The sequence below is a fragment of the Musca domestica genome, unplaced genomic scaffold (genome assembly GCF_030504385.1).
Source record: "Musca domestica strain aabys unplaced genomic scaffold, Musca_domestica.polishedcontigs.V.1.1 42, whole genome shotgun sequence".
NCBI lineage: Eukaryota > Metazoa > Arthropoda > Insecta > Diptera > Muscidae > Musca > Musca domestica.
Window position 1 is genome coordinate 5,875,001 of NW_026712329.1, and position 14,552 is coordinate 5,889,552.

Below are 14,552 nucleotides of genomic sequence, written 5' to 3' on the forward strand. Positions count from 1 at the left end.
TAGACTAAAAAGAAAAGCAAAAAGGACATACAAAAATACAATAATAACGTCACTGTTTCGATTTTCTCGTCGACGTTGTCATTCCTCTTCGCAGTGTCTGCCGTTTGTTGCCAAGAAATCCAACGAACGAACGAAAAAAATTACATAAAAAAATCTTAATTCTTTTTGCCAAAATTTAATAACAAAAGACAAGCAAGCATTAGTTGCCAAAAATATGTGTGTATGTGTATAAAAATCGGTGCAAACAAACATTCAAACATACACACATATTTTTATGGGACGAGAAAATATGTATATTTCTGCATAAATATCGTTACATATGTGTAAAGATGTATGTTTGTATGTATATCCGAGTGTAGCTGAAAATTAAAACAAATATGTGGCCAGACGAAAAGATGGATAGACAACCATGCAAAAACAAAAATTACACATTCTTTGCTAAATGTCATGAAAGTAATTATGACGATAATGACGTTGTTAAATATCATCATGATTTCTTTTACTTTGCCCAATTCGAGTTGGTTGCCATCACAACTGATGGCGATGATGAGTAGCTGATGGTGATGGCCTGGCGTCTGCTGGCTAACATTAAGAAGAAGCATTTTTGTATATGACCTATAGGAATTTGTGTATATTTGTACGTGTGCTTGAGTGTGAGTTGTTAAATATTTTGCTAATAAATTAAATACAATTTTTTTTAACATTTCGTAAAAGGAGACAAAAAGAAAATCGACCAATCCTAGTCAAAAAAAATCTCCTTACCAAATAATGGGCTTATTAAGGAAAGTGGTACAAAAAAATTGAATTCACGCTCGAAAATTTATGTAAAACATGTTTAAAGAATGAATAGTTAATCTTACGAGGAATTTCTAAGCCCGGTTTAGTCTCTAATTAATTGTTGGCTATTTCAACATCAATACATTATATTAATTGTCTTTAATAACCCGATTGCTATATTTTTCACAATTAAAATTCCAAACTGCTGGCAACAACCGGTAAACTTCCAACAACTCATAAACATTATTTTTATCAATATCCGAAATCTGTATGTACCCATTCACTTTGAAAAAAAACGTTGCAAATAAATATGCATGATCCCTCCACCAAAAATGTTTGATTTTGCTTCATGCATCGTACGTGTAACGTATACATACAAATTTTCACTAACACCACATAATTGCATGTCATGCATTTCGATCGTGTGCGGGGCACTTTAGCCACAAAAATTACGCTGAAAATCTTCCATAAAATCTTGTTTCTGTCATTATTGTTGTTATTTGTTGTTATTGTTTTTGTTTGGACAGCATGCTAAAATATTTGTTTATAAAATAGTGATTCAGATGTGAATACCGATGCTAGTAATAATAATAACACCTTTTGCACATCGACAAATAAACAAACCAAGCTACAAGGAAACTTTTCCGGACATTGAGGACGAAGGGAGATTTCAAGGGTTTTCTAAAAAAAATAAAAATTAAAGTCGACTTAAGAAAATTTAGAGCTATTGGTACCTCGTAGTTGTACTTTTTGCGAGCATACTCACTAGAAAATGTTGACAGTTTGAAAAAAATATAGCAAACAATTTCCGCGTTTTACAAAACTTGTATCGACACTTTTTTTAAAAAATGAAATAAACACAAGTAAACGGGCCTTTTATACAATTTTATTGAAGTAAAATTATATTATGAAAATAGTGTAATATGTTAACTAAGAATATTCATCCGCTTTAATTAAACTAAAAAATAACCCAACTAGCGAAACCTATCTATCTTAATTGAAAATTGTGGTAGAAACATTTAAAATACCGAAAATATGCAAGTACCGTTATATACAGTACATTTTCATAATATAAACCTCGCTAAATCGCTTTATAACTGTATTCTGGTCAGGAATATATAGGGTTGCCCATATTCGACGCACCCATGACTCTTTGGGCCCATTCCAATCGACGAGGCTTGTCCGCAGGCAACATTCTTTGCGTCAATTGAATTTTGTACGGGAACAAATGCAAATCAATGCGAATAATCCGTTTTAAAGTGGACCGAGCCACATTTTTTAATGTTTTAAAAGCACGTTGAGTTTTCACAATTGACTTCTTCTGCTGAATGTAAATTTCAACTATTTCGCGTGGCGTGTATTGGGTCATGGTAAAAATCTGCTTGGACTGACGCTTCAAACGCGGTATGCCATTAAGCGATGTGACATCTCTGTCAAAAGTTATGGCGTTGTCAGATGGGTCTGTCGAATATGGACAACCCTTTACTAATTAGTATATATATATATATATATATATATATATATATATATATATATATATATATATATATATATATATATATATATATATATATATATATATATATATATATATATATATATATATATATATATATATATACTTTTTGGTGTCTGCGACAAATATATCGAGGTATTGCAAGCGGAATGACAAATCTGATATCCCCTACATTGCATGGTTCAGGATATAATTATATTTTCTCGCATTGTCTCAAAAAGTGAAAAAAAAACAGTTTATCTCAGAAAAAGCACAAAATTCATAAGCAATGATGTGTTATTAAACAAGTGAAAAAGCATAATGTTCGGTCGGGAAGTACCGTTATATGGAGCCCATTAGGAACTTCAAATCCGAAATTTGGAACAATTTAGGTGAAAAATGCCGCTAAAATAATGAAAATATTTAATAGTGGTAGATACCGTTATTTGAGGGCTATACGACGAAGTGGACTTGGATAGGTAATTTTGTATCACAGATGGAAATACCCTTTAAGAACGTCAACTGGTCGCTAAAATCATCAAAATACCGAATATAGGGAGAACCTGTATTATATGGGACCTATACGAAAAAGTGAACCCGCATAGACAAACAACAACAACAAACTTACTGTGTTTTATAAGAAGACTATGTTTTGTTTCATAAAAGACTTTGTTGTCTTCTAGAAAATACTTTATGATCTTCTATAAGAAGATCATGTGGCTGCTATACGAACACTTTATGGTTTCTATACTACGATATTTTTGTCTTCCTCATAGTAATACTCTGTGGTCACCGATACAAAGGCCTTATGCTCATCTACAATGAGTTTTTTAGACATACTTTGTATCCTATAATAAAACCTAATAATTGTATATAAGAAAGCCTAGCAGTAATCTCTTGTGAACAATTTCCTTTACTAATTAGTATATATTATTCACAATTATGTCTTTAAATTATTTCGAATCCAAAAATAAAATCAAAATTCTTATGACAAACACGTGAGATCACTCTCTGACTGATTCACACATTCTGTCATTTCAGATTGAAATTGAAATGCATTTTTTACCATGACTTTAATTCAATTAATTCAATTTGCTCCGGTCGCTGGTCACTGAATTTTTTCCAGCTAAAAATATAAAATTCCAAACAACGAATTTTTAGTTCACAATTCCATGTTTTGATTATAAACGTCAAAGAATGTGAAACGTGCTAGGGATATTTTCATAAAGGGGGGTTGACAAATGAAACGGCTAGCAGAAGCAGCGGCAGTGGCAGCAACTATGGCAGCAGAGACAACAACAGTGGCGACTAATTTTATGACTGATCAAATTTAATTAACATATCACCACTGAAGCGACAGCCAGCCTACGATTGGCAAAGAACTATTTTTGCTGCTGCTTCTTCTCTATAATTTGATGGCTGCTTGTCTACGTCACCCTCACCCACTCGTAGTCATGGTGTTAAAATGTGGAAGTGAAGGGGAGGTGAAACAAACAAAACCACTAGACAATATAGAAGAAGAACTGACAAAAAACGACGACTACAGCAACAATTAAAACAATGCTATACACAAAAACAAATGACAAACTAACAACGCGGGCGTCAAATGTCATACATGCCAACTAACCAACGAATCAGCCAACAATTTACGCCGGCAGCTCAACGCCAGCAAAACATCATCGCCGAAGATGCGACATCAGTTGATGTGTGATAAGAGAGAGAGAGAGAGAGATTTACTACTCCTTCCTCTCAAATGAATATAAAAAATAAACATTTCAGAAAAGAGATGACATCATATCTCTGTCTGACTGGAGTGATAAAATGAGAGTGCAAAGTGACATACGATGACGGTTAATGATTTCATTGTTGCCGCTTGACCTCGAATGCCGTTAACAGTTTGAAGCTTGTATAGTGGGGAATCACAATTTATTAAATTGATGCCTCATTATATTGTGTCAAAATAATAGGTTTAGTAAAAAAGGACATACATATTCATAAGTAATCAATTTCAAACTAAATTTGAATTAAACATTTTTTCGTCCCTGGACCAAATGAAATGTGCAAAATTAAATTTTAATACGATATTAAATGCGACTTGAACTTTACTAACAATAATACACGGAAACCAATAGATGTGCATAGATCCACTCAGAATATGATTAATGGAAATCACCAGAAGGAACTATGTGTCAATTTAATTATACCCTCTGCCATATGGCTACGAAGGGTATATCATTTGATACAGACAAGAGTGCCTCATCAAAATTAAAGCTTAAGACCTTAGGTCTCCTTTGACCAAATCCATTTCAGGACATTTGGAGTCAATCAAGATGTGTCCGTCCGTCTGTCAGTATTGGTCCACCCCCACAAAATGTCAAATTTTTTATAGAAAATAATTTTTTTATAGAGCAAGATAGGATTAACCAATTTTGTACAAGCAAACACAAGATCTGGTGTGAAGATGGAATATATCGGAATATATTCTAAACTTCATATATTCTAATATTCCTACTAACACAAGATATGTTGTGAAAATGGGATATATAGGTTCACTAATTCTGGTACCTCCCCCACAGCGGGTCAAAATGTTGATTATCCAAAACGCATATAAATGCAAAGTAAGCATCCCAATATAACTATCACACATCCCAATATAACTATCAAAAAAAGATTTGTTCTAAAGGTAATAGATATTGGATAAAAAATGTATGATTGTATAAAATGTATGTCATCATTTCTATATCCACTGACAAACTGTGTTTTAGGGGATTAGCTATTCTCAGGCGATCGAAAATAAAACGAAATGAAGGCAGCAAAGAAAGCAACTTGATCTAAACCCGTGCGCAGTGGCCGCAAAAATTTTGGCCGCAGACCTTGGACATTCCAACAGGACCACCATCGCACTCAGCACGCTCCACCAACGAATTTTTACAAAATGAGGTTCCTTGCTTCATTTCCAGTGCACAATAGCCACCAAAATCTCCGGATACTAATCCGTTGGACTATTGTGTCTGGAGTAGTTTGGAAAGCAAGGTTGGCACTAAAAAATACTTAAGTGCTTCGCCGGGAATGGGCCAAAATACCGCAGAGCAACATTCGAGCAGCGTGTGACGGTTTCATTGGCCGTTTGAAGGTCATAATTCGTACCAGAACAAATCTAAACTTATTCTAAAATCGGATGCTATTTCCGACAATTTTTGCCTTCATTTAATAAAATTAAAAAAAAATATTTAGAAAATAATGGTGTTTGACTTAGTTGCAATTTTTTTTTATCTCACCCTGCCCAGACATATAAAAAACATTACTCAACAAAAAAAGCTGTGTTATTTTCATTTGAGATTTCTTGAATGAAAAATGTGTTGAAATTAAGGTCCCCTCCACTTCTCTGATGTTTATAATAATTACATATTTGTTAGTTTTTACCATTTGTGCAAAATTTTGGAGCATATTTGATATTGCTTTCGAAAGTTGTCGTCCACACTAGCTAGACTGACAGACGGGCTCTCTGTGTATTCTGAATAGAATTTCTTCCTATGAGGCCTAGAGTCTAAAACCGTTATTTCGATGAGGCATGTTTTGGCCATATCAAATGATATATGTCTGGAGTTCTAAAATACTTCAAAACAGACCAGTATACCATTTATTTATTGCAATTTTTTTCGGAAAAAAGATAAAGTCACATTGGTCTATCCACCCTAATACATTTTATCTAATACGTTTCTCTCTTTATACCTTACACCTAACATAAAATCACTAGTTCTTTAATTCATTAATCTCACAATCTTATTTTAATGCCTTTCATTAAATTATATTCTTTCTCGTACAATCATTAAATCTACAATCCTACAATCACTAAATCTGTTGCTCTTTACTATTCTCCCACTTTTACTCCACATTTGTTTTCATCATTTTAATAACTTTTGTAAAATCAAACTAGAAGAAGAGTAAAGTTGATGCTAATGTTATTAATTTTTTTTTGCTATCCGCATATTTTAATAAAAAAAATTAAATTACTTTTTATATAGCGTATAAAAAGGTTGTTTCGTCTTTAAACGAGCATAAGTGTCTATGTCGTCTTTAATGAACATAACTAAATACATTCCTTTCCTGCATTTTTTCCAGCAAATTCGATAGTTTCAATTCCAAATTATCTTCATTAGTTTGACATTTCTTCCCTTTGGATATGACTTTTTTACTTAAATTTTTAAAAATGTAATACAACCATTTCAGTATAGCCTTCCTTAAATCTACTAATCAGCTATCCTACCGTCCAATAAATTCCCCTGATGTAAACAAACAAAACATCTGGTTTTGTAAAAATTTATAGCCCTGCTGCTGTTGCATTTCTGCTAACATCGGTATGTCTGTCTGGCTATTTAGCCATAAAAAATTTCAAATAATCTGTAAATTATATTATCGTTAATTTCGACATCAGTTCGCGTTAATAGGACGAACGATGAACGACGAATGAGAACTGTAAAACGTTTACATTGAATTTGGATGTTGTTTTTGGTTTTTCATTCTTTTGCTTAACATTGAACTGAAATCGAAGGAAACCTTGTCTTTGAACGAGCACAAAAACAACAACATCACTAAAAACATATACAAAAATTAATTTCCCTCTGGTCATAAATCATGTCAGGCAATAATTCTTGAGTTTCCTAATTTATACAAATGTACATGTGCGAAATTGTACAATGCAAAATCATTTTCAAACAAAATGATCGGTATAATTATTTATACAAAGCATTTTTCAGAGAAATACCCTACAGTGGCTGAGTCTTTTTCTTTGGCAGCATATGGAATACATACACGGTGTTTACTTGAGATACGGAAAGTTTCAGTTGGATTTTTCGACGTCCGTCTGTCGTTTGACTTTGCAGTGGAGTCCATATTATGTCCTGCATACCCTCGATATTGAAAAAAAACTCAGTTTTATATATAACCAGTAAAGAAAGTCCTAAAGTCGGGCGGAGCCGACTTTATGATACCCTACACCACCTTGCTAATTTAGTAGAGCTCGACATAACAATTAAAAGTTTTTATGGGAGAGTTCAAGCATACACGCTATGATTATAATTTAATGTTCAAAGGACTAAATATGCCGAAGCATTTGTATCTTTTAAATTCGGACTTGTATTGCCCATTTGGTGCAAAATTAATTTGAAATCAGATAAACATATATATGGGAGCTATATCCAAATCTGAACCGATCTCGATAAAATTTGATATATTTCCCTGAATATCGTTGTTACAGAGTGCATATTACGGCTGCGGAGGACAAAAAACAACAAATCGGATGAACAATATATATGGGAGCTATAGCTATATCTGAACCGATTTCGATAAAATTTGGCATACTTATTTTTAGGTCTAATTTGGTTGTATGTGCAAAATTCCATACTATTCGGGCTGATATTACACGTTTGGTGGATCATAAAAGGCAAATCGGACGATTTATGCATGTCCGTCCGTCTGTCCGTCCGTCCGTCCGTCCATGTATTCTTGTGAACAAAATGCAGGTCGCATTTATTATCCGATTGAGATGAAATTTTCCAAACAATATTTTTTTGGCCCAAGGACGAACCCTATTGAAATTGGTGAGAATCGGATCAAATTTAGATATAGCTCCCATATATATCTTCATCCGATTTCGGGTTAATTGTGCACCAAATGGCCGATATAAGTCCAAATGGACTGAATTTTAGTACATCGGACCAAATTCAGCCTAGAAGCAAGTATATCAAATTTGGAAAAAATCGGTTCAGATATAGCTATAGCTCCCATATATATCTTTCATCCGATTTGATCTTTAAGTCCCTCACATTCCTACTATGCACTCCACAACCGTGATATTTGGTACCAGGTATTAGATGGAGCACACAAATAGGTGTTTTAAATTTTATCGAAATCGGTTCAGATTTGGATATAACTCCCATATATATCTTCATCCGATTTCGGGTTAAATGTGCACTAAATGGTCAATATCAGCCCAAATCACCTAAATTTTCGTACATAAGACCGCATTCAGTCTAGAAGCTAATACGTAAAATTTGGAGAAACCCGGTTCAGAGATAGCTATAGTTCGTAAAATGCACGATAAAATTAGATAGATTTTGATTTTGTACCAAATATCTCATAGAGCTCTGAAATGCCCTGTATAAACCTTTTTACGAGAGCTCTACTAAGTATGCATAGTGGTGTAGGGTATCATATAGTCGGCCCCGCCCGACTTTTGGGCTTTCCTTACTGGTTTAATGAAGCCTTCTGATTCGAAGTGATTTGAAGTAAAACCGAAAATCAATCGAACAACATCAAACTTTTTATACTCTCCACCAAGAAATATACTGTCAAAATATGGAATAATTAGCTTATGTTGTGGCGGAAACCATTAAAATGCCGGAAATCATACAATACAAAATTAGTAGGTATAGATTTAAGGAAGCTATGCCCGATAAAACTTTTTTAAATGCCAATTACATTATCCAATTACATATTCCAAATAGTCAGGAATTTTAATTTTAAAAATGTTAGTCGATCTGTGGCTGCAGAGTAGATATTAAATCTTTATTTTGCTCTTCATTTCCGCAACCCTCATCGGTGGTTTTTGTATGACTAAGACTTTATAACCTACAATAACCTATAAGCAATAGTCAGACCACGTGGTCGGAGCTTTTTAAGATAATATGGAAAGATCTACTTTTTTGAGATGATCTCCCTAGGATAATGGAGACACACTTAGGGTCAGTGATCTAGGTGAGAACTTATCTTACCAAATGATTTTAATTTCCAAGTTTATTTTATTTATTCGTTTAAAAGCCGTGGTGCATCGGTATTCGATTTCACATATAAGATATCGACCTGGAAAAATGTTTCGTCGAATTCGACTAGAGATTGAAACTCACAACATCAAAACCTATTTTCCAATGAACACCCATATGGACACACAATTCAACAAATAAAATATTATTTTCTGCTCGATTTTACTTTTAGAGTAAACTCTTACCCTATTTAGGGTATTTTTACTCCCTCTCTTATTTTTCAAACTGGAATAACTCGCGAGCGTTACCACATAAAAGCAAATAGTAAGGTGTAAGCTTCGTATAAACTAGCATTCTTCAACATTACCGCTTGTGAACAAATTTTATTCGGCTGTAAAATTGAGCTGTAGTTTCTATAGAGTTTTATGCTGAATGCTGAATTTCAATACAAACATCATCTATGCCTGGTTTCTGTTCTTGAAACGTACTTCAGATTTATTACTTTCCTTGGGAAAATACCCGAACGCACTCAAAAACTCATTTTGTTGCCGCCCATATTAATTTCAATGCTGTATTCTATAATTTGAAATCCATTGTTCTAGATTGTTATTTTTGGGACAATTTACCAAAATGGGGGTACATTGATAGCTATTGTTGTTTTCTAAAGTTCTAAAGAACCTTCTTCATTGGCGCAAGTAATAAATGCATATCTTTGGAAGCTGTATAGTTTTACTTGCCAAATGATATTTTCCATTGCAGGCAACACCACACCAAGATTCATTATTATACTGGTGGTCTAGCTACCAAATACGGCATCAATGCTCTATGGGGAATGAGTCTTAACTTCCCAGAGCTTTGCGATGCTATTGCAGATTTCTTTCGCTATCTTGTAGAACTTATATTCCACGACGAACAATAATTAGCATCAATATAAATAATTATATGATATTTCAATAATATTGCATAGCAAGGCATTACGAATTGCAAATTAAATTGTACGAGTAACGATAGAGTTGCACAGAATTTCCTATGGGCAAAATTGTAGATTATGTCTAGGATTGCATCTGCATTATGGTCAAGAGTTCGAAAAGGTTATGTCCGATATTAAGGATTTTGTATGTATGAGTTAATTTTTGTATTTTCGTTTTCTTAGTGGATATAAGAACTGCAAAACATTTGAAATATGCGCCCATTTTTGGACCAAATCCGTTTCAGGACATTTGGAGTCGATCTAGGGCTGCGCATCCGTCCATTTATCTGGTTGGATGGTGCGCGCGATAACTCTCGAAGGAAGAATTGGATTTTGTCCAAATTTAGAACATCGTAATAACATTGTCAAACTTCGATTGAGTTCGAAGATGGGTAATATAGGCCCACTCCTTCTGATATCGCCCTTGCAGAAAATTACACAGAAAATAATTTACCGTATAGAACAAGAAAGTATCATCCAATTTTATCCAAACTTTGCAAATCCTAATAGTAATTGTATTAGCCCTAGCTAATGTGTATCAGCCCTAGCTATGTCGGTCCACTCCATCAAGTAACTCCCTCACAAGGGCTCAAAATTTAGAAGAATTATAACTCTTATAAAATGTTTGTCTTTAATTTTTGATACATCCAAACACAGATGCTGTGGTGTGAAAATGGTTTAGATCGGACTCCTTATGGTCCTTATGGTTCATTCTCCACAACCATGAAACACATTAAAGGAGCATTAAAATCCCTTCAAACTCGGCACATCTCAATATCGACTCAAGTTCTCTTGTGAAGATGGTAGATATCGACCCACTTCTTCTAAAACATCCTGCTTATCCGGCCAAACAAGTCAGACCTCTTATCCCGTAATCGGATGTGAATATGTGAATTTATCGGTCTACTCCTTCTGAAAACTCTCCCACAAGGGGTAAACATTTTGAATAATTACGAGCCTTATAATATGTGGAAGAATATTGGTTGATGACACTTTTTAACTTGTTGTAGAGGAATTCGACAGTATTGTTCGGAATCGTGTCACTTGCACTTATAAGATCTCTCTCTCCAAAAAGAAATCTACATAAGACAACCATTTGGTGTAGTGAAATTTGAGGGCAAAATTTTCCATTCCGGATTATCAAGATTTTAGCTTGTGATCAAATGAAGATTGTTTTTAGTAGCAGAATTGCTATGTTCATAAACTTAAATAGTTTCCAGTTTTCTTTCCATATACTAAGGACCTACTAATTCCGAATCATTTTCAATCCTCCCATAGGGCATTTGTCTCAATCGACAAGTACCTACATCACACAATTAAGTATTTTTCTGCTAATGTTTTGTAATTAGGCAAAGAAAATTACATAGACAATAATTAGAGACAGACGGACAATGGTACAGAGAATGGCATAAATTGAAATGTAGACAAGCAGAAAATAAATACTCAGACCATTTTATAGCTACACTCTTCAGGTGTGTGTGCGTATGTGTTTGTATTGCGAAGTCTTATGTTGTTTGCCGGGAAGGGGTAATAAAATATTTTCTATAGACACCATATAGAATCCAACAGATATTCTTGCCGTTGTCGGCCAATAACATTAAATTGTCAACTTGAGAAAAGTGTCGTTGCCAACAACAACAGCAACAACAAGAATTAACAACAAACGCATTCGACAATGTGTTGATGTCAAAGGTTACCATATTTCTCATTGGAATGGGTTTGCGATTCCGCTTTATGTTATTGCTATTCTTTGTGTTGTTGTTTTTATTGCCTTTTTTTTTGTTTTATATTCTAGGTCTGCTACATTATGTTAGTTATGCAAGTAGTTCCCCTATAAAAAAAGAAGAAGCAAAAGAAGACAAAAAACGCCTACACACCATCGACGCAACACGACGACACAGCATTGACAGTGACAGTATTTGAAAATTAACATAAATATCGTTGTAATCACGTTATGCTCACGATTGTGTAAAACTGTAACAAAACACCTAGTAATTCTCTGATTTTGGCAGGTGGCAAATAGAAGAAGTCGTTGAAATAATATTGAATTTGTTTTGTGAAAACGTAATGAAATTGCTTATGAGAATTATTGAATATTCCAATATGTTGGTTATGTACAGTTTTGGGGAGATTCCAATTTTTTTATTTGAACCTTTGCTGGAAAGACTTGGAAATTTAGTAGTAAATCGTGAACCCCATCCGCTTATATATATGATTTCGGATCATTTGTAAGAACATACCAGAAACGGTAAATCGATATTTTACATTTCCACACTATTGATTATTTAAAATGTAATTAAAAAAATTTCCTAGCGTTAGCTCTCGACTGGACATGCTTAAAGTTAAAAAAATGATACTATGAGCAATTTTTGTTACTCAAATCTAGGAATCTTTAAATATGTATGTGTGCGACACAAAAAATAATTACAGGGAAAATCCAGCAGATTATGAAAGTAGACCTGAAAATAGAAAACACTGGTATCGGCGTTTTGAAAGTTTACATCAAAAAGTAACAAAAAAAGAGGCAAGTTCCCCCTCATCCACACTTTTCAGAAAAAAAAGATTGGGGACTATTTAAAAGGTGGGCATATATGATCCATTTTCAGTTCCAATGATTCTAGTAGTAATTCAAAGATTTTTTTCATCAAATTTCAAAGCTCTGTCTTAAATATTGAGAAACATATGGTCAAAACTGTATGAAGGCCAGAACCCCTTTGGTGTTTTTGATCTATAAACGAATACTATCTAGTCGATTTGGTAATCCTCAATCCAGGCTGGCAATTTTGCAAAGATATTTTTCAGTGAATTGGTAAAAAATGCTAATTTTTTTAGAAATGAATAAGACTTTTTATTAAAAAAATATTATGTAATTGTTTATGATATATAGAAATTATACAAATTACTGTTGTTCAGAGACTCCCAATGAAATCTGAAATCTAATTCATACTTTGGCACTTTCCCCAAAAAATGAAGTATAAAGGGAGATTGCGACTCGGATTGTAAAGCTAAGACATAATTTTCACTTTTGGTACAGAGGAGTTGAATGTAATTTTTATGAAAACTATTGCACGTAGATATATAGTTCATTCTGAGATTTACCGTGGAATGTTGTGTACAATATTTCTTGTTTTGTCCGAGGAATAATTATTTCGAGTTTTGGACACCAGATCGTGTGATTTAACGCCGACGCCGACTCAGGCCTTAAAAGAGGAATTTGGGTGCTTTATTAATGAAAAATTCATTGAAAATTTCATAAAATTGGGGGCTATACAAAGACATGGATCTCCTTATGTCAATTTCTGTCATAGGCTCCAATACTAATTAAGAATTTTAAATTCCAAATTTGAAACATTTCCTGTGAACAGAGCATCAAAATACCGAATATCTGGACGTACCTTTACGCATACCTTTATTGACAGTTCTTACATAATGCGAACACATACTGCCAATTTACAAAAGAAGAGATTTTGTCCAAAGAGATCAAGGGTCTAAAACCGTTATTTCGATTAAACACCTCTTCAGCCATATGACCTCTTTCTTATATGGACTGTTTAACTCAGGGGAGTTGGGAATGGCTTCGACAGCGGCAAGACAACAACGATAATTCCCCTGAGTTATGATGTGATGATGAGAGATGAGGGTGTTACGCGTGTGTTTGGTGAATGCAGTGAGAGGAAGAAAATACAAAGAAATAAAACACAGAAAGAATTTGTATAATTCTTAATATTGTCTATGCTTTATTGGTGAATCTTCCCTTTTCTAATGCAACAAAATTACTTTCGTAAGTTAGGGTGGCGTCAGAGGCCTGGTTAGTATAACCGTGAACTAAAGCGACAAGTGTACACTTTAACTACTGATCGACAAGTGAATGCCGAGGTTCATGCAATCACAGAGGATCGTGGCGATCGCCGAGAATCTTTGTCGATTACTACTACTAAAGCAAGGAGAGCAAACTCAACAGTCTCCACCGAGAGAAGTTACCGAGAAGATACCCGTGGTGTCAATCAGCATCCGTGACTCGGGAACTCGAGAAGTTGAGATGGGACGTACCAACATATACATGGACTGAGGATTATTTTTTTTTATTCCCCAGGGATTTTGCCGTAATACTTTCATAGCACAAATATTTTCCAAAATGTACAAATGAGCGAAACTTTTCCGCTCCATTATGGTTATGTATCGATTGTAAACTTTCAAAAAGTCAATACACGTATCTCATATTTTTAGCTCTATCTCATAATCTACTCGTTTTTTTTTTTTCGTTTAATTAGTAATGGTTTTGCACAGTATTCTAATGCCGACGAATATTACATTTTTTACAGGCTATGTAATTTGTAATGTCTTCAACTCTGTTTGATCTTTTTTTTGTTTGACACTAATTAGCTGTTCTGGTTGTTTTTATTATTGTGCAATGTTTCTCTTATTTGGCAAAAGACGATAACAGTAAATGTAAATTTGCATTACTTTGACACTTTACAATGTGTTTTAAGACGTTGGAAACGTCATCGACTTTGTTGTTGTAATCCAGTATGTGATATAATGAACAAAA

General features: G+C 33.9%; 1 protein-coding gene across 14 annotated transcripts in view; it reads right to left on the bottom strand.

Moving 5' to 3' along the window:
- Positions 1-14,552, bottom strand: part of LOC101898795 (sodium/calcium exchanger 3-like) — a 391,897-nt gene that overhangs the window by 181,891 nt on the left and 195,454 nt on the right. The gene's annotated exons all lie outside the window — the stretch shown is intronic.